This window comes from Pristiophorus japonicus, chromosome 12 (genome assembly GCF_044704955.1).
Source record: "Pristiophorus japonicus isolate sPriJap1 chromosome 12, sPriJap1.hap1, whole genome shotgun sequence".
NCBI classification, from domain to species: domain Eukaryota; kingdom Metazoa; phylum Chordata; class Chondrichthyes; family Pristiophoridae; genus Pristiophorus; species Pristiophorus japonicus.
In genome coordinates this window covers 103,285,266-103,301,575 of record NC_091988.1, presented here as the reverse complement: position 1 = coordinate 103,301,575, position 16,310 = coordinate 103,285,266, and the positions used below count along the sequence as shown (strand labels likewise).

At 48.3% G+C, this 16,310-nt stretch overlaps 1 protein-coding gene across 2 annotated transcripts in view; it reads right to left on the bottom strand.

The window, feature by feature from the left end:
- LOC139277400 (voltage-dependent calcium channel subunit alpha-2/delta-2-like) overlaps positions 1-16,310 on the bottom strand; it is a 1,881,585-nt gene that overhangs the window by 1,461,921 nt on the left and 403,354 nt on the right. The gene's annotated exons all lie outside the window — the stretch shown is intronic.

Below are 16,310 nucleotides of genomic sequence, written 5' to 3'. Positions count from 1 at the left end.
GCCAACCTGAAAATGACCTGTTTATTCCTATTCTCTGTTTTCTGTGAGATAACCAATCCTCAATCCATGCTAGTATTTTATCCCCAATCCCATGAGCCCTAATTTTGTTTAATAATCGAATGCCTTCTGGAAATCCAAATACACCACATCCACTGGTTCCTTATCTATTCTGCTAGTTACAACCTGAAAAAAACTCAGATTTGTCAAACATGATTTCCCTTTCATAAATCCATGTTGACTTTGCCCAATCCTATTATTCTTTTCCAAGTGCCCTGTTACCACATCCTTAATTACAGATTCTAGCGTTTTCCCTACTACTGATGTCATAAAGAGATAACCATATGTCCAGGAAGAAGTTTGAGGCAAAACCTAAAACAGCCGCTATGCTAAGGTAACAGAGAGGGATCCACTCCTTCAAGATCAGTTCTCCCAGAGAAGACAAGCCTGCTAAGTGACGGCTTCAAATGTTATTTTAGAAAGAGTTACTGATATTCCAAAGCATCAATAATCCTATCTACAGGCATTGGAGAAAGGATCACTATTCTTTAGCCAATCATTGAGTGAGATATGCAGAAAACTATGTTTCAACCTGGGACAAAAATGATTTGCACTAAGACAGATTATATAAATAGTGCGAGTCTAATCTATCACATATTAAAAATCTTACATCTGTATGCAGTTCCATTCAACTTTTTCCAATCTAGATTTCTATGTGCATTGATAATGGCCACTGACTATGCAAAATTGTCTTCCTGCAATTACACTCCCCCAGTGAAACACACCACTGGTGAGAAAGTGTAATTACAGTGTGCCAAGTCAACATTGGCAGTTTCCATTAGAAATGTGTATATAAGAATTTTGAATGGAAATACAAAATATGGAAGAAACATATGGCTTTAAAATGGAGGCTAACGAATCTCTGCTCACTCTGATCCAATTATCTCCTGACCCCTAACCTTGCTTCACCTGAACACTACACTTAGACTTAACTGCCCGAGTACAACGCCACAGGAATTGGCTTGTTTTTTAAACATTTGATAGAAGATCCAGGTGTAGCAGATCTGGGCCCAACTCAAATAGATGACATGGACAAAGAATCGAAGTTGGTCATTAAAAAAAATTCAAAAGCACTCCTGCACTTTAAAGTATGTGAAACTATTGGCTAAAAGGAAAAGCAGTCCAGGCATGAACACACAGCAAATGAACACTGGGGTACAGCAAAGCTCCTCCAATTCAATGTAGGTAGCTGCTGTAACCACATTAATGTGGCAAGTCTGCCCTTATCTCCTCAAAACAAAGCACTCTCAATCCCTCCAAAATCAACCACTCCAGCCTTATCCTTTCAAATTATTGGAGCACATTATTGACTCTTAACAATGCCACTTGTCTGATGCCGTCCAATCCAGCTTCCAACCACCCACAGCACCAGGATTGCAAAAACAATACCCTTGTAACTGTGACCCTAGTTCATGGACTCCTCACCCTTTGTGACCTCTGCACCACTGCAGCCTCAATGACCACCCCCATCCTCCACCATGGTCCTTCCTCTGCAGTGTACCTCTGTGGCACTGTGCTCCCTTAGCTCAGCTCATACCTGTAGCAACAAAGACATCACATAACCTTCAATGGTTTCTTCTCCACCTCCCCCCACACCACCACCTATGGTACAGCCCAACCTTAGACCCCCTCCTCTTCATCACATCTGCTACCTAAAGACGATACTATTGGGAAGCACGAGGTTAGCTTCCACATGTAAGCTTCTCCATTGATCAGAAGACTGCTGCTATACTTTCTAACTGTCTGTCTGACAGTAAACCTTGGATGAGCCAACATTCGTGCAAGCTTAATATCATCAAAATTAAAGTCATCCTCTTTGAATCCTCCTCACATCTACATGCCTCTAGCTTTGAGCTCATCAGCTTCTCAGCTATACCCACAGGCTGAATCAGGAAGTGTGGAACTGTGGTATACAGTTCAACCTTGAGCTAAGCTACCTCTTCCATATCTGTTCCAACACCAAGTCCGCTATCTCTGCAATACCAGCCCTCAACTTTTCTCCACAGCGACCAAAAGCCGAGTCCAAGCTGTTATCAACTTAAGGCTCGACGAATCCAACACTCTCTTAGCCAGCCTCTGTCCTCCAAAAATTACAACTCATTCAAAATGCTGCAGCCCACAATCTCACCTGCACAAAGTCCTACACTCCCATGATCCTTGTCCTTTGCAATCTCCAACAGCTCTGCAGATCCCACCGAGTTAACTACAACATCCTTAATGTAGGTGCCAGCCGTGGCTCAGTGGTAGCACTCTGCCCTCCGAGTCAGAATGTCATGAGTTCAAGCCCTATTCTAGAGACTTGAGCACATAATCTAGGCTGACACTTCAGTGCAGTACTGAGGGAGCGCTGGACTGTTGGAGGTGCCGTCCTTCAGATGAGAAGTTAAACCAAGACTCCATCTGCCTGCTCAGGTGGGCTAAAAAAAAAAATCAAACGGCACCATTTGAAGAGGAACAGGGGAGTTCTTCCAGTGTCCTGGCCAATATTTATCCCTCAACCAACACCAAAAACAGATGAACTGGTCATTTACATCACTGCTGCTTAGGACCTTGCTACATGCAAATTGTGTTGTGTTTCCTACAGTACTACAGCGACTACACCTCAAATGTACTTCATTAGCTGTGAAGCACTTTGGGACATCCTGAGGTCCATGGTCTTGCTCCAGCCTACCTTACCCTGGCATTTATTCCCACACTCACCATCGCTGTTAATTGGAGGTTATTTCTTGCCCTTCCATCACTTATTCTGCCGCTATTCCCCTACTGTACCAATGTCAGTGCTCTCGCTCCTGCCAACATCCCCAGCATGGAAGCACTGACCACACTCGACCAGCTCCATTGGGCGGTCCAGAGCGTCCGCATGCCCGACACGAGACTCCCAAAGCAAGCGCTCTACTCGGAACTCCTACACAGCAAGCGGGCCCCAGGTAGGCAGAGGAAACGTTTCCAGGACACCCTCAAAGCCTCCTTGATCAAGTGCAAATTCCCCATCGACACCTGGGAATCACTGGCCAAAGACCGCCCTAAGTGAAGGAAGAGCTTCTGGGAGGGCGCTGATCACCTCGAGTCTCGTCGCCGAGAGCGTGCAGAAATCAAGCGCAGGCAGCGGAAAGAGCATGCAGCAAACCAGTCCCACCCACCCTTTCCTTCAATCACTGTCTGTCCCACCTGTGACAGAGACTGTAATTCCGGTATTGAACTGTACAGCCACCTGAGAACTCACTTTTAGCATGGAAGCAAGTCTTCTTCGATTTCGAGGGACTGCCTATTATTGTGTTCCTAACACAGATGAGACTGCACACAGGGAGTTTAATATAATAGTGACCTCAGTCTTTATTAAGACACTCCAGAGTGAGGAACAGGCCTTAGGGGTCGGCTTATATACAGTGCTCCCAAGGGATGCTGGGATCACTTGGGATTTCAGGGGATGCGCTCCCTCGTGGCGGAACATGGGAGTATATGCTTTACAGATACACCACATCACTCCCCCCGCAAAGTCAAAGTGAAAACTATTTACAAGGTGAGGCGGTCGGGAGCCTTTCTTTCCCTGGTGGACCGCCTCAGTACAAATGTCTGTTCTGGTGTGTTGGCTGTGCCCTCGCTGGGCTGGCGTGTTGTTGGCCCTGCAGGGCTGCTGGGCGAGCCTGGCCTTGCTGGGCTGTTGGGCATAATGGGTTTGATTTCCAGGTGAGGGGTGGTGTCGTTGATCCTTTGGGTGTGTGTTGTGGGCTCGAAAAAGGTGGTGTCTGCTGTGGATTGTTCAGGGCAGTCTGTGCACCACAGCCTTGTTTGGTCCAGGTGCTTTCTGCAAATTTGTCCATTGTCTAGTTTGACTACAAACACCCTACTCCCTTCTTTAGCTATCACAGTGCCCGCAATCCACTTGGGACCATGTCCATAGTTTAGCACATACACAGGGTCATTCAGATCAATTTCCCGTGACACAGTGGAGTGACCATCGTTTACATTTTGTTGCTGCCGACTGCTCTCTACCTGATCATGCAGGTTGGAGTGAACCAGCGAGAGTCTAGTTTTACGTATCCTTTTCATGAGTAGCTCAGCCGGGGGCACCCCTGTGAGCGAGTGGGGTCTCGTGCAGTAGCTGAGCAGTACTCGGACAGGCGTGTTTGGAATGAGCCTTCTGTGACTCATTTAAGGCTCTGTTTGATTGTTTGTACTGCCCGTTCTGCCTGCCCATTGGAGGCTGGTTTAAACGGGGCCGAGGTGACATGTTTGATCCCATTGTGGGTCATGAATTCTTTAAATTCGGCACTGGTGAAACATGGCCCATTGTCACTGACCAGTATGTCAGGCAGGCCATGGGTGGCAAACATAGCCCTCAGGCTTTCAATGGTGGCGGTGGCGGTGTTTCTCGAATATTTCACATTCAATTCATTTTGAAAAAGCATCCACCACCACCAGGAACATTTTACCGAGAAACGGACCCACATAGTCAACATGGATCCTCCACCATGGTCTGGAGGGCCAGGACCACAAACTTAATGGTGTCTCTCTGGGCGCGTTGCTCAACTGAGCACACACGCTGCATTGCCGTACACAGGACTCTAAGTCAAAGTCGATACCAGGCCACCACACATTAGGATCTGGCTATCGCTTTCATTATTACTATACCCGGGTGTTGCTGTGGAGATCCGAGATGAACGTCTCCCAGCCCTTTTTGGGTAGCACTACGTAGTTACCCCACAACAGGCAGTTGGCCTGAATGGACAGCTCGTCCTTTCGCCACTGGAACGGCTTGATTAGCTCTTGCATTTCAACAGGGATGCTGACCCAGCTACCATGCAGTACACAGTTTTTTACTAAAACAGCAGAGGATCTTGGCTGGTCCAAATCCTAACCTGGCGGGCCGTGACAGGTGATTTATAATTTTCAAATGCTTCCATGACCATCAACAAGTCTGCAGGCTGTGCCACCATCAACAAGTTTCCAGGCTGTGCCATTTCCACCCCCATGGTGGGCAATGGTAGCCAACTGAGAGCATCTGCACAGTTCTCGGTGCCTGGCCTGTGGCGGATGGTATAGTTATACGCTGATAGTGCGAGTGCCCGCCTTTGTATGCGGGCTGAGGCATTTGTATTTATCCCCTTGTTTTCAGCGAACAGGGATATGAGGGGCTTGTGATTGGTTTCCAGCTCAAATTTGAGGCCAAGCAGGTACTGATGCATTTTCTTTACCCCGAACACACACGCTAATGCCTCTTTCTCAATCATGCTGTAGGCCCTCTCGGCCTTAGACAAGCTCCTGGAGGCATAGGCGATAGGTTGCAACTTCCGCGCAACGTTAGTTTGTTGTAATACACACCTGACTCTGTACGACGACGCGTCACATGCTAGCACAAGTCTTTTACACGGGTTATACAATACAAGCAGCTTGTTGGAGCATAAAATGTTTCTGCCTTTCTCAAAAGCAATTACTTGTTTTTTTTCTCCATACCCAGTTCTCACCTTTACGCAATAACACATGTAGGGGCTCTAAGAGGGTGCTTAACCCCGGTAGGAAGTTACCAAAATAGTTGAGGAGTCCCAGGAACGACTGCAGCTCCATGACGTTCTGTGGCCTGGGCATGTTCCTGATAGCCTCTGTCTTGGCGTCTATGGGCAGAATGCCGTCCGACGCGATCTTTCTCCCCAAAAACTCCACTTCTGTTGCCATGAAGACGCATTTCGACCTCTTCAGCCGCAGCCCTACATGATCCAGTTGCTGGAGGACCTCCTCCAGGTTTTGTAGGTGCTCGACGGTGTCCCGACCCGTGACCAATATGTCGTCCGGAAAAACCACTGTGCGTGGTACCGACTTGAGTAGGCTCTCCATGTTTCTCTGGAAGATCGCTGCAGCCGACCGAATTCCAAACGGGCATCTGTTCTAGATGAACAGTCCCTTGTGCGTATTGATACAGGTGAGGGCCTTCGAAGACTCCTCCAGCTCCTGCATCATGTAGGCCGAAGTCAGTTCGAGCTTGGTGAACGTCTTGCCTCCTGCCAGCGTCGCAAATAGGTCGTCTGCCTTTGGTAGTGAGTATTGGTCCTGTAGCGAGAAATCATTAATAGTTACTTTATAATCGCCGCAAATCCTGACTGTGCCATCACTTTTGAGTACTGGAACAATTGGGCTGGCCCACTCGCTGAATTCCATTGGGGAGATGATGCCCTCGCGTTGCAGCCTGTCCAGTTCGATTTCCACTCTCTCCCTCATCATGTGAGGTACCGCTCGTGCCTTGTGGTGAATGGGTCGTGCCTCTGGGACCAAGTGGATCCGCACCTTCACCCTGGAAAAGTTTCCAATGCCTGACTCAAAAAGGGAAGGAAATTTGTTAAGAACCTGGGTACATGAGGCCTTATGTAGGTACATGTGATAGCGCTCGGATGTCATCCCAGTTCTAGCGGATTTTGCCCAGCCAGCTCCTTCCAAGCAGTGTGAGGCCATTGCCCGGGACAATCCAGAGTGGCAGTTCGTGCACCATGCCCTCGTAGTGACCTTGACCATGGTGCTGCCCAGGACAGTGATGAGCTCTTTGGTGTACATTCTCAGTTTCATGTGGATGGGGCTCAGGACTGGTCTGAGTTGCACCACAGTCTCTCAAACATCTTTTTACTCATGATGGATTGGCTAGCGCCAGTGTCCAGTTCCATGGCTACGGGTAAGCCATTCAATTTTACATTTAGCATTATAGGTGGACATTTCGTCGGAAATGTGTGCACCCCGTGTACTTCAGCATCTGCCTCCTCTCTCTGAGGCTCGAAATTGCTTTGATCCACCATGGACCAATCTTCCTCTGCCATGTGGTGGTTAGCAAGTTTTGCAGAGATTGCAGCTCGTCTGTAAGCCGTTGGAGGTGCCCCATTGTTCCACAGCTCTTGAAAACATACCCTTTGAAGCGGCATGAATAGGCTGAATAGAAGCCTCCACAATGCCAACAAGGTGTGAATTGCCTTGCATTCATCCTTTGTTGCGGACTCTGAGTTCGCTGGGTCACCTGAGGCCTGCTGGCAGTTGCAGACTCGTGGTTTTTGCCCTGTACATTTCTGCTCGCAAACACAGTTCCAGTTAATTTATGAACATTGCTAGCACTTGTGTGCTGAGAGATTTGTTTGGTGTTATCACTGGTGGACATAAACGCCTGTGCTATCGCAATGGCCTTACTGAGGGTCGATGTCTCTACAGTCAAAAGTTTTCGTAGGATGGTCTCGTGGCCAATGCCCAGTACAAAATAGTCTCTGAGCATCTGCTCCAGGTAGCCATCAAACACACATTGTCCTGCAAGTCGCCTTAGCTCGGCGACGTAGCTCACCACTTCCTGCCCTTCAGATCGCTGGCCTGTGTAGAACCGATACCTCGCCATCAGCACGCTCTCCATTGGGTTAAGATGCTTCTGAACCAGTGTACACAGCTCCTCATACGACTTATCTGTTGTTTTCATCAGAGCCAGAAGATTCTTCATGAGGCTGTAGGTCGGTGCCCCGCAGACCGTGAGGAGGATCGCTCTTCTTTTTGCAGCACTTCCTTCTCCATCCAGCTCGTTGGCTACAAAGTACTGGTCTAGCTGTTCGACATAGGCTTCCCAGTCCTCACCCTCTGAGAACTTCTCCAGGATGCCCACAGTTTGCTGCATCTTTGCATTGGATTTGTATACTCGTCGCCAGTTATTGTGTTCCTAACACAGATGCGACTGCACACAGGGAGGTTAAAGTAACAGTGACCTCAGTCTTTATTAAGACAGTCCAAAGTGAGGAACAGGTCTTCGGGGCTGGCTTATATACAGTGCTCCCAAAGGATGCTGGGATCCTTGGGACTTCAGGGGATGTGCTCCCTGGTGGTGGAACATGGGAGTGCATGCTTTACAGATACACAACACCTATGATGATGATTCCCCTGCTCTCTGCAACTCAATGACTTTCTTCAAAACCTTTTGCAACAGTGTCTTTGGGACCGTGAACCATCTTTATGCTTCTTCCCGTTCGGTGTCCACTGCTTTTCTTCCGCAGTGTAAAGCACTTCTGAAATGCCTTTTGTGTACATGAGGAACCTTGAAATGTAAACCATTATCCATGAAATCACTGACTTTACAGCGCCTGTGGCAATGTCAATCTCCAACTGGAGCTATCTACTCTAAGCCCATTTCCGTGATCTTTTCCTGTATCCTTATCTGCTCTAATCCCATTTCTATTCTTCCTCTTCAGGTATTTATTGAACAGAATGGCAATTTCCAGAATTCTATTTTAACGATTGGCCAACAACTTTGACCTCAGATTTTTCGGGATTAACCTTGTAGCCAGAGATTCTCCCACATATTCAACCACAATCCAACAATGTGAAATTGTGGAAAAGGGAACAGTGAAAATGCGTGTAGCAAACAACTCTACGTGGCGGTGTGTTGAACAGGAGTGACAAGTAGTGGTGACAACTGGAACCTAGCCTCACACTTCCAAAATGAAGATATTCAAAAGAAGACATTGGAAGAGGTTGGAACAAACCAAATTCAATGCCATTCCTCCAGTATATGAACCTTCCCAAATTTCTGGCTGAAAGGAACTTTGGAAAACCTTCCATTCCGTTGATCAAGCATCTTGACATTAATCTTTAACCACAATCATAAAGGGGTAACTGGAACAACAATTTTCATTCAACATGGTCAAACTCTTAGGCATCTAATGAAACAACTAATCCCAAGGTTTTGTTTATTGACAGCATAGTTAAACCACAAACAGGCTAGGTAGGTGTTCCATGGACCGAGGATGCCAGTTTTCATACGGTTCTTCTCAGTAAATTGTTCCTCAATGTTGGCCGTGCTGCAGAATCAACAGCTAGTCGGTCTGTATCCTGCAGCTCCATTTCCCCTGATTGTAACTGAAGTTCCTAGAGGTCGTAAGTTGTGACCCTATCCTCTCCTATTTCGCAAGGAAATGGCAGAGAAATTAAACAAATACTATGGGCTAGAATTTTGGGTTTTAGCGATTTCGCCCATTTTTGGGTGATAATCGTGCCAAAATTTTTTTTAACTGCTGGGGTACTGTTACCGCCAGAGCTCGCAAAATTTGCCAAACGGTGAAGAGCGATAGCGATAAATCCGGCATTGCACAACAGAATTTGTGCGCCAGAGCCGAAAGTTGCGACTGAAAAAAAAAATTAGACCTTCTGCGCATGCGTGAATTTTTTTTTCGCCATTTTTTTCTTCTTCGTGCGCTTCTGGTCAGCTGTCAGAGAGCGCACACGCATGCGCAGTACACCCAGGGCTGAATCAACCATTGTTAGATTGCATTCATGATGGAAGGAGATGGGAGCAGGCAGCGAGCAAGAAAGTTTAACAATGAGGCCAACGAGGTCCTTGCAACTGCTGTGGAAAAGATATGGGCGGAATTAAACAGGAGGGGTTGAAGTAAACCCCTCCCAGTGGTTTTTCGTTGCATTTAAACCAGTTGAGCTGAGGCGGTCTCTTCTATCGACGAGATCCAAAGGACCCACACCCAGTGCAGCAAGAGGTTCAATGACTATTGCAGGGTCGTTAGATTAAGTAATATTTTTATTGATGCACTCCTTCATTATTTAATTATAAATCTGACACATGTTGGTATAGGTAGGCTTAGTGTTGATCCTATTTTCCATGAATGATCGTTACACATTATTAAGATTGCTTTCTGAGATCTTAAAAGATATTTCTGCACTTCGATGTCTTCCTCATGAACACGTGCAACATCCAGGGCCATTAAACAGAGGACTGTATTAAATGTACACAGCATAGTGTAAGTGTTTTGATGATGGCTATCTGTGTGTGCCACAAGAACAGAGGGGCCCTCTGGTAACCATTCCAGATGTGTATGAAGGAAGAGTCAGCCTGAACACTGTGAGCTCAAAGTAAAGTGTGACCGTAGTCTTTTATTGCAGGTCTCCAGAGTGCCTCTCCAACCTGTGAAGCCTCCTTAAATACCTGTGCTCCCAAGGGATTATGGGATCCCTTGGGACTCCAGGGGATGAGCCCTCTGGTGGCTGTACAGAGTAAATACAAGTATACATATATAACAACACTCTCCCCCAAAGTCAACAGTGTAACTATTTTGCAATGTGAGTCGATCTGGGACCTCCTTGCCCTGGTTGATCATCTCGGTGTGAAAGCTGGTGTTGTTGAATCATTTGTTGGGCCCTGGCTGGGCTGCTGTGCAGCTGGCCTTGCTGGGCTTCCTGGTGTGTTTGGCACTGCTGGACTGCTGTGGATGATGGGTTCTGCTTCGTGGTCAACCATGGTGCCAGTTGCCACTGGTGTATGTTAGGGGATCGAAAAAGGTAGGGTCAAGTTGAGTTGCTCAGGATAATCCGTGAATCTGAGTTTGATTTGGTCCAAGTGTTTCCGGTGAGTGAGTCCATTTGAAAGTTTGACCCGAAACACCCTGCTCCCCGCTTTAGCCATGACAGTGCCGGGAAGTCACTTGGGACCTTGTCCATAATTTAATACAAATACAGGATCATTGATTTCAATCTCGCGAGATACATTTGTGCTATCATGGTATGCACTTTGTTGAAGCCGCCTGCTCTCCACCTGTTCATGTAGATCAGGGTGAATTAACGAGAGCCTTGTCTTATGTGCTCTTTTCATGAGCAGTTCAGCAGGTGGGATCCCAGTGAGTGAGTGGGGTCTCGTGCGGTAGCTAAACAGGACTTGGGGTAGGCGAGTCTGCAGTGAGCCATCAGTTACCCTCTTCAAGCCTTGCTTGATGGTTTGCACTGCTCTCTCTGCCTGACTATTGGACGCTGGTTTAAACGGGGCAGATGTGACATGTTTGATCCCGTTACAGGTCATGAATTCTTTGAACTCAGCACTGGTCAAACATGGCAAGTTGTCGCTCACCAGGACATCGGGTATGCCGTGTGTGGCAAACATGGCCCGCAGGCTTTCAGTAATCGCAGCGGATGTGCTAGCCAACATTATCTCACATTCAATCCACTTGGGGTACACGTCTACAACCACAAGGAACATTTTACCCAAGAACGGGCCTGCATAGTTGACGTGTACCCTAGACCACGGTTTGGAGGGCCAAGGCCATAAACTTAGCGGCGCCTCCTTGGGTACATTGCTTAACTGCGAGCACGTATTACATCTGTGAACGCAGGACTCCAAGTCTGCATCGATACCGGGCCACCACACGTGGGATCTGGCTATCGCTTTCATCATTACGATGCCTGGGTGGGTACTGTGAGGTCATTGATGAAGGTGTCTCTGCCCTTCTTGGGGACCACTACTCGATTGTCCCACAGAAGGCAGTTTGCCTGTATCGACATTTCATCTTTGCGCCGCTGGAACAGCTTGATCTCTTCCTGCATTTTCACTGGGACACTGGACCAGCTCCCGTGAAACACACAGCTTTTAACTAGAGATAATAAGGGGTCCTGGCTTGTCCAGATTTTGATCTGCCGGGCAGTGACGGGTGATTGCTCACTCTCAAATGCTTCCATAACCATGGCTAGATCTGTGGGCTGCGCCATTTCCACCCCCATGGTGGGCAATGGCAGCCTACTGAGAGCATTGGCGCAGTTTTCTGTACCTGGCCTGTGGCGGATGGCGTAGTTGTATATGAACGTGAGTGCCCATCTCTGGATGCGGGCCGATGCGTTGGTATTTATCCCTTTACTTTCGGAGAACAGGGATTTAAGTGGCTTATGGTCAGTTTCCAATTCGAATTTTAGCCTGAACAGGTATTGATGCATTTTCTTTACCCCATCGAAACACGCTAACTCTTCTTTCTCAATCATGCTGTAGGCTCTCTCAGCCTTCGACAGACTCCGGGATGCATAAGCAACCGGTTGCAGTTTCCCGAAATCATTAGTTTGTTGCAATACACATCCGACGCCATATGACGAAGCATCACATGCTAGTACCAAACGCTTACATGGATCATACAACACAAGCAATTTGTTTGAGCATAACAATTTTCTCGCTTTTACAAAGGCATTTTCTTGGCTTTTGCCCCAAACCCATTCGTCCCCTTTTCGTAGTAAGACATGCAGTGCTTCTAACAGTGTGCTGAGACCCGGTAAGAAGTTACCAAAGTAGTTCAGGAGTCCCAGAAATGACCGCAGCTCCATCACGATCTGTGGCCTCGATGCGTTCTCGATTGCCTCCGTCTTTGCGTTGGTGGGCCTGATGCCATCCGCTGCAATCCTCCTTTCCAAGAACTCCACTTCAGACGCCAGGAAAACGCATTTCGAGCATTTTAACCTGAGCCCCACGCGGTTGAGTCGACTAAGAACCTCCTCCAGGTTCTGCAGGTGCTCGACTGTGTTCCGACCTGTGACCAAACAGCCGTCCTGGAAGACCACGGTGTGCAGGACCGACTTCGGTAAGCTTTCCATGTTTCTGTGGAATATTGCGGCCACTGATCGGATTCCAAACGGGCATCTGTTATAAACAAAAAGACCTTTGTGCATGTTGATGCAGGTGAGGGCCTTCGATGATTCCTCCAATTCCTGCGTCATGTCGGCTGAAGACAGATCCAGCTTCGTGAATGACTTTCCTCCCGCCAGCGTTGCAAAGAGATCGTCGGCATTTCGTAGTGGGTATTGGTCCTGCAGGGAGAAATGATTGATAGTTACTTTGTAATCGCCACAGATTCTGATGGTGCCATTTCCCTTGAGGATTGGGATGATAGGACTGGCCCACTCGTTGAACTCGATCGGTGAAATGATGCCCTCTCTTTGCAGTCGGTCTAGCTCGATCTCTACCCTTTCTCTCATCATATAGGGTACTGCTCTCGCCTTGTGATGGATGGGTCACGCCCCCGGAATTAGGTGGATCTGCACTTTTGCTCCTTGGAATTTCCCGATGCTTGGTTCGAACAGCAAAGGAAATTTGTTTAAGACCTGGGCACACGAAGTGTCGTCAGCGGGCGATAGCGCTCGGACGTCATCCCAGTTCCAGCATATCTTTCCCAGCCAGTTCCTGCCGAGCAGCGTGGAACCATCGCCCGGTACCACCCAGAGTGGTAGCTTATGCACCGCTCCATCATAGGAGGCCTTTACGGTAGCACTGCCGATTACAGAAATCAGTTCTTTCGTGTAAGGTCTTAGTTTCGTGTGAACTGGAGTTAAGACTGGCCTTGAGGCCTTGTTGCACCACAACCTTTCAAAAGTCTTTTTGCCCATGATGGACTGGCTCGCGCCCATGTCCAGCTCCATTGACACCGGGAGTCCATTTAGTTCAACATTCAGCATTATCAGGGGATAATTCGTGGTGAATGTGTGCACCCCATGTACCTCTGCCTCCTCGATCTGAAGCTCTGGTTCGTTGTGATCCTCCGTGGATCTGTTCTCCTCTGCAACATGGTTGTTTGCAGATTTAACAGGCTTGGCAGCTCACCTGCACACTCGTTGGAGATATCCCATTGTTCCATAGCCCTTGCAAATGTACTCTTTGAATCGGCATGAATGGAAACCTGATCACCATAGCTGCAGGTATGTGTGACCTGCCCTGTATGTTATGATTCAAAAACAACATCACTTTGTTCACAGTACTTGTAGCAGCACTTGTGTGCTTAGAGATTTGCTTCATATTGTCATTGGTGGCAATGAACGCCTGGGCTATCGCTATGGCCCTACTCAAGGTTGGGGTCTCCACAGTCAAAAGTTTGTGAAGTATGGTTTCGTGGCCAATGTCAAGTCCGAAAAAGTCTCTGAGCATGTGCTCCAAATGTCCTTCAAATTCGCAATGTCCTGCAAGGTATCTTAGCTCGGCGACATAACTCGCCACTTTCTGGCCTTCAGACATTTAGAAGGTGTAGAACCGGTACCTCGCCATCAGAACCGTTCCTTCGAGTTCAAGTGCTCTCGGACCAGTGTGCATAAATCGTCGCACGATTTCTACGTGGGTTTCACTGGAGTGAGCAGATTCTTCATGGGGCCACAGGTTGGTGCCCCACAGATGGCGAGGAGGATCACCATTCGTTTGGTAGCGCTCTCTTCCCCATCTAGCTCGTTGGCCACGAAGTATTGGTCGAGTCACTCCACAAAAGTTTCCCCATCATCTCCCTCCGAGAATTTCTCCAGGATGCCCACTATTCTCTGTATCTTTGGGTTCGCTATCTGTATCTCATCGCCAGTTGTTGTGTATGGAGAAAGAGACTGAACACTGTGAGCTCAAAGTAAAGTGTGACCGTAGTCTTTTATTGCAGGTCCCCAGAGTGCCTCTCCAACCTGTGAAGCTTCCTTAAATACCTGTGCTCCCAAGGGATTATGGGATCCCTTGCGACTCCAGGGGATGAGCCCTCTGGTGGCTGTACAGAGTAAATACAAGTATACATATATAACAATTCCCATTGTCATCTTTGCAGGAAAGATGTCCCACAACCATCGGGAGCAGCGGCGGACAGGCGGCGGTCCACCTCAAAGTATGCCTCTGACAGACATCAAGGAGAGCATGGCTGGTCTGATCGGTGCTTCAGAGAGGGCAACTGCCCATGGGGATGCTGAGCCCCCATTCGAAAGTGAGGGTAAGTCCTGCAAAATCCCCGGGCTGGGTTGGAGCAATGTGATGTAATGTCTCTGGACTAGGGTTGGGGCAATGTGATGGAGTAGCCACGGTCCTTCAAATGAGCCTGTGCTATGTGACTCATGTGACTCATGTTACCCTGCCTCCTCCCCTGCTGCTAACCACTCGTCTGTTGTTTTCTATTTCCAGATGAGGAGTCGCATGCACCACATCCTCCAACGGAAGACTCCATCTCAGGCCAACATGAGGGGATGAGGAGGGGGACGAGGGTGAGGACGAGGAACTTCAAGGAAAGGAGCAGACCGAGCAGTCTATTCCGGAGCGGGGGGGGGGAGCGATGCACTCGACACCTCTTTTTCCTCCGGACAGCACCTCGTCCGAGGAGTAAACATTCTAGCTTTATCTATCCGAGGTCCCGAGTGCAGTAAAGCACTCCCGGGGTTGAATCCCATATGCCGTCGCTCCAGATGGTGAGTCAGCAAAGCCGGTCTGCTGACAGACAGGCAGACGCACACCTGGACATGGTGGGACTGTCCAGGGAGAGCGTCCAGCTCACCCGACAGCCCGAGGTTTTGGATAGGATTCCCGCAAGCATCGCGGCACTATCTGTGAACATGACGGAGGTCGGGTCACAGATTGTCCATGCGAGCCGTGAAACCTGCGAGGCTGTCAATGCCCATGCGCAATTGATGGCCTCTATCTTTGACGCTGCAGTCCCCAGTGTCGCACCCAGACGCACATCACCTGTGAGTGCTGAGGCTGAGCAAGAGGCTCGTCACTTAGAAGCGGGGTCTTTCAAACCCCGAGTTTCTTCAGTGGATCCACACATGGCCTCTCCATTGTCTCTCCCCCTAATTCAGCAGTACTCTGGCCGCCTTGTTGCACGACATCTTGGTGCCAACTTGAGTAGGGTCATGATGCGGGGGCCGGTGGGGGTTAGGGTACGGGGGGAGGAAGAGCTGGAGGTAAAAGACATTCGGTGCAGGGTTTGTTGTTTCATTGTTATTTTGTTGTTTTGTTGTTGTTTTGTTGTTGTTGCTATTTTATAAAAGTTTTAAAAGTTTCCCAATTCTGTTAAATTATAAAAGTTCACAATAATGTTTAATAAATGTTATTCCAGTTTCTCAATTACATTTACAATGTTTAATGAATTATTTTCTTCATCTTAACTATTCCAGTGTAGTGTCTCATTTGCACAATACGAGGGGGAATAGTCAACATGGTGGGATAGAGTGGCCAGGCAACAGTCAAACTTCATCAAAGCATTGAATTATGAGCTGCTGACGTAAGGCTTTTGCAGTGGCGAAAGCTCCATGAGGCCTCCCCTGTGGGGGTAGTGGTGGCATGGGTCCTTCGCCAGGCTCCTCGTCCTCCTCCTTCTCGTCCTCCTCCTCCTCCCCTCACTCATGAGGTGGTCCTGCAGTCCCCAGTGGCAAATCCAGTTCTCTCATGATGGCTAAGTTTTGTAGCATGAGCACACCACAATGAACTCAGAAACCTGCCGAGGGGAGTATTGCAGGCAGCTTCCAGAGTGGTCCAGACATCGGAAGCACTGCTTGAACACTCCAATTATCTCTTCGATGATGTTGCGTGTGGCTATATGGCTCTCATTATAGCGATGCTTGGCTTCTGTCTGCAAGTTCTAGAGTGGGGGGGCTCATGAGCCAGATGGAGAGGCCATAACCTTTGTCCCCCAGCATCCAGCTCTGGTCTTGTGGTTGACACTTGAACAGGCCTGAGACAGTGCTCTCAGATGCTCCCT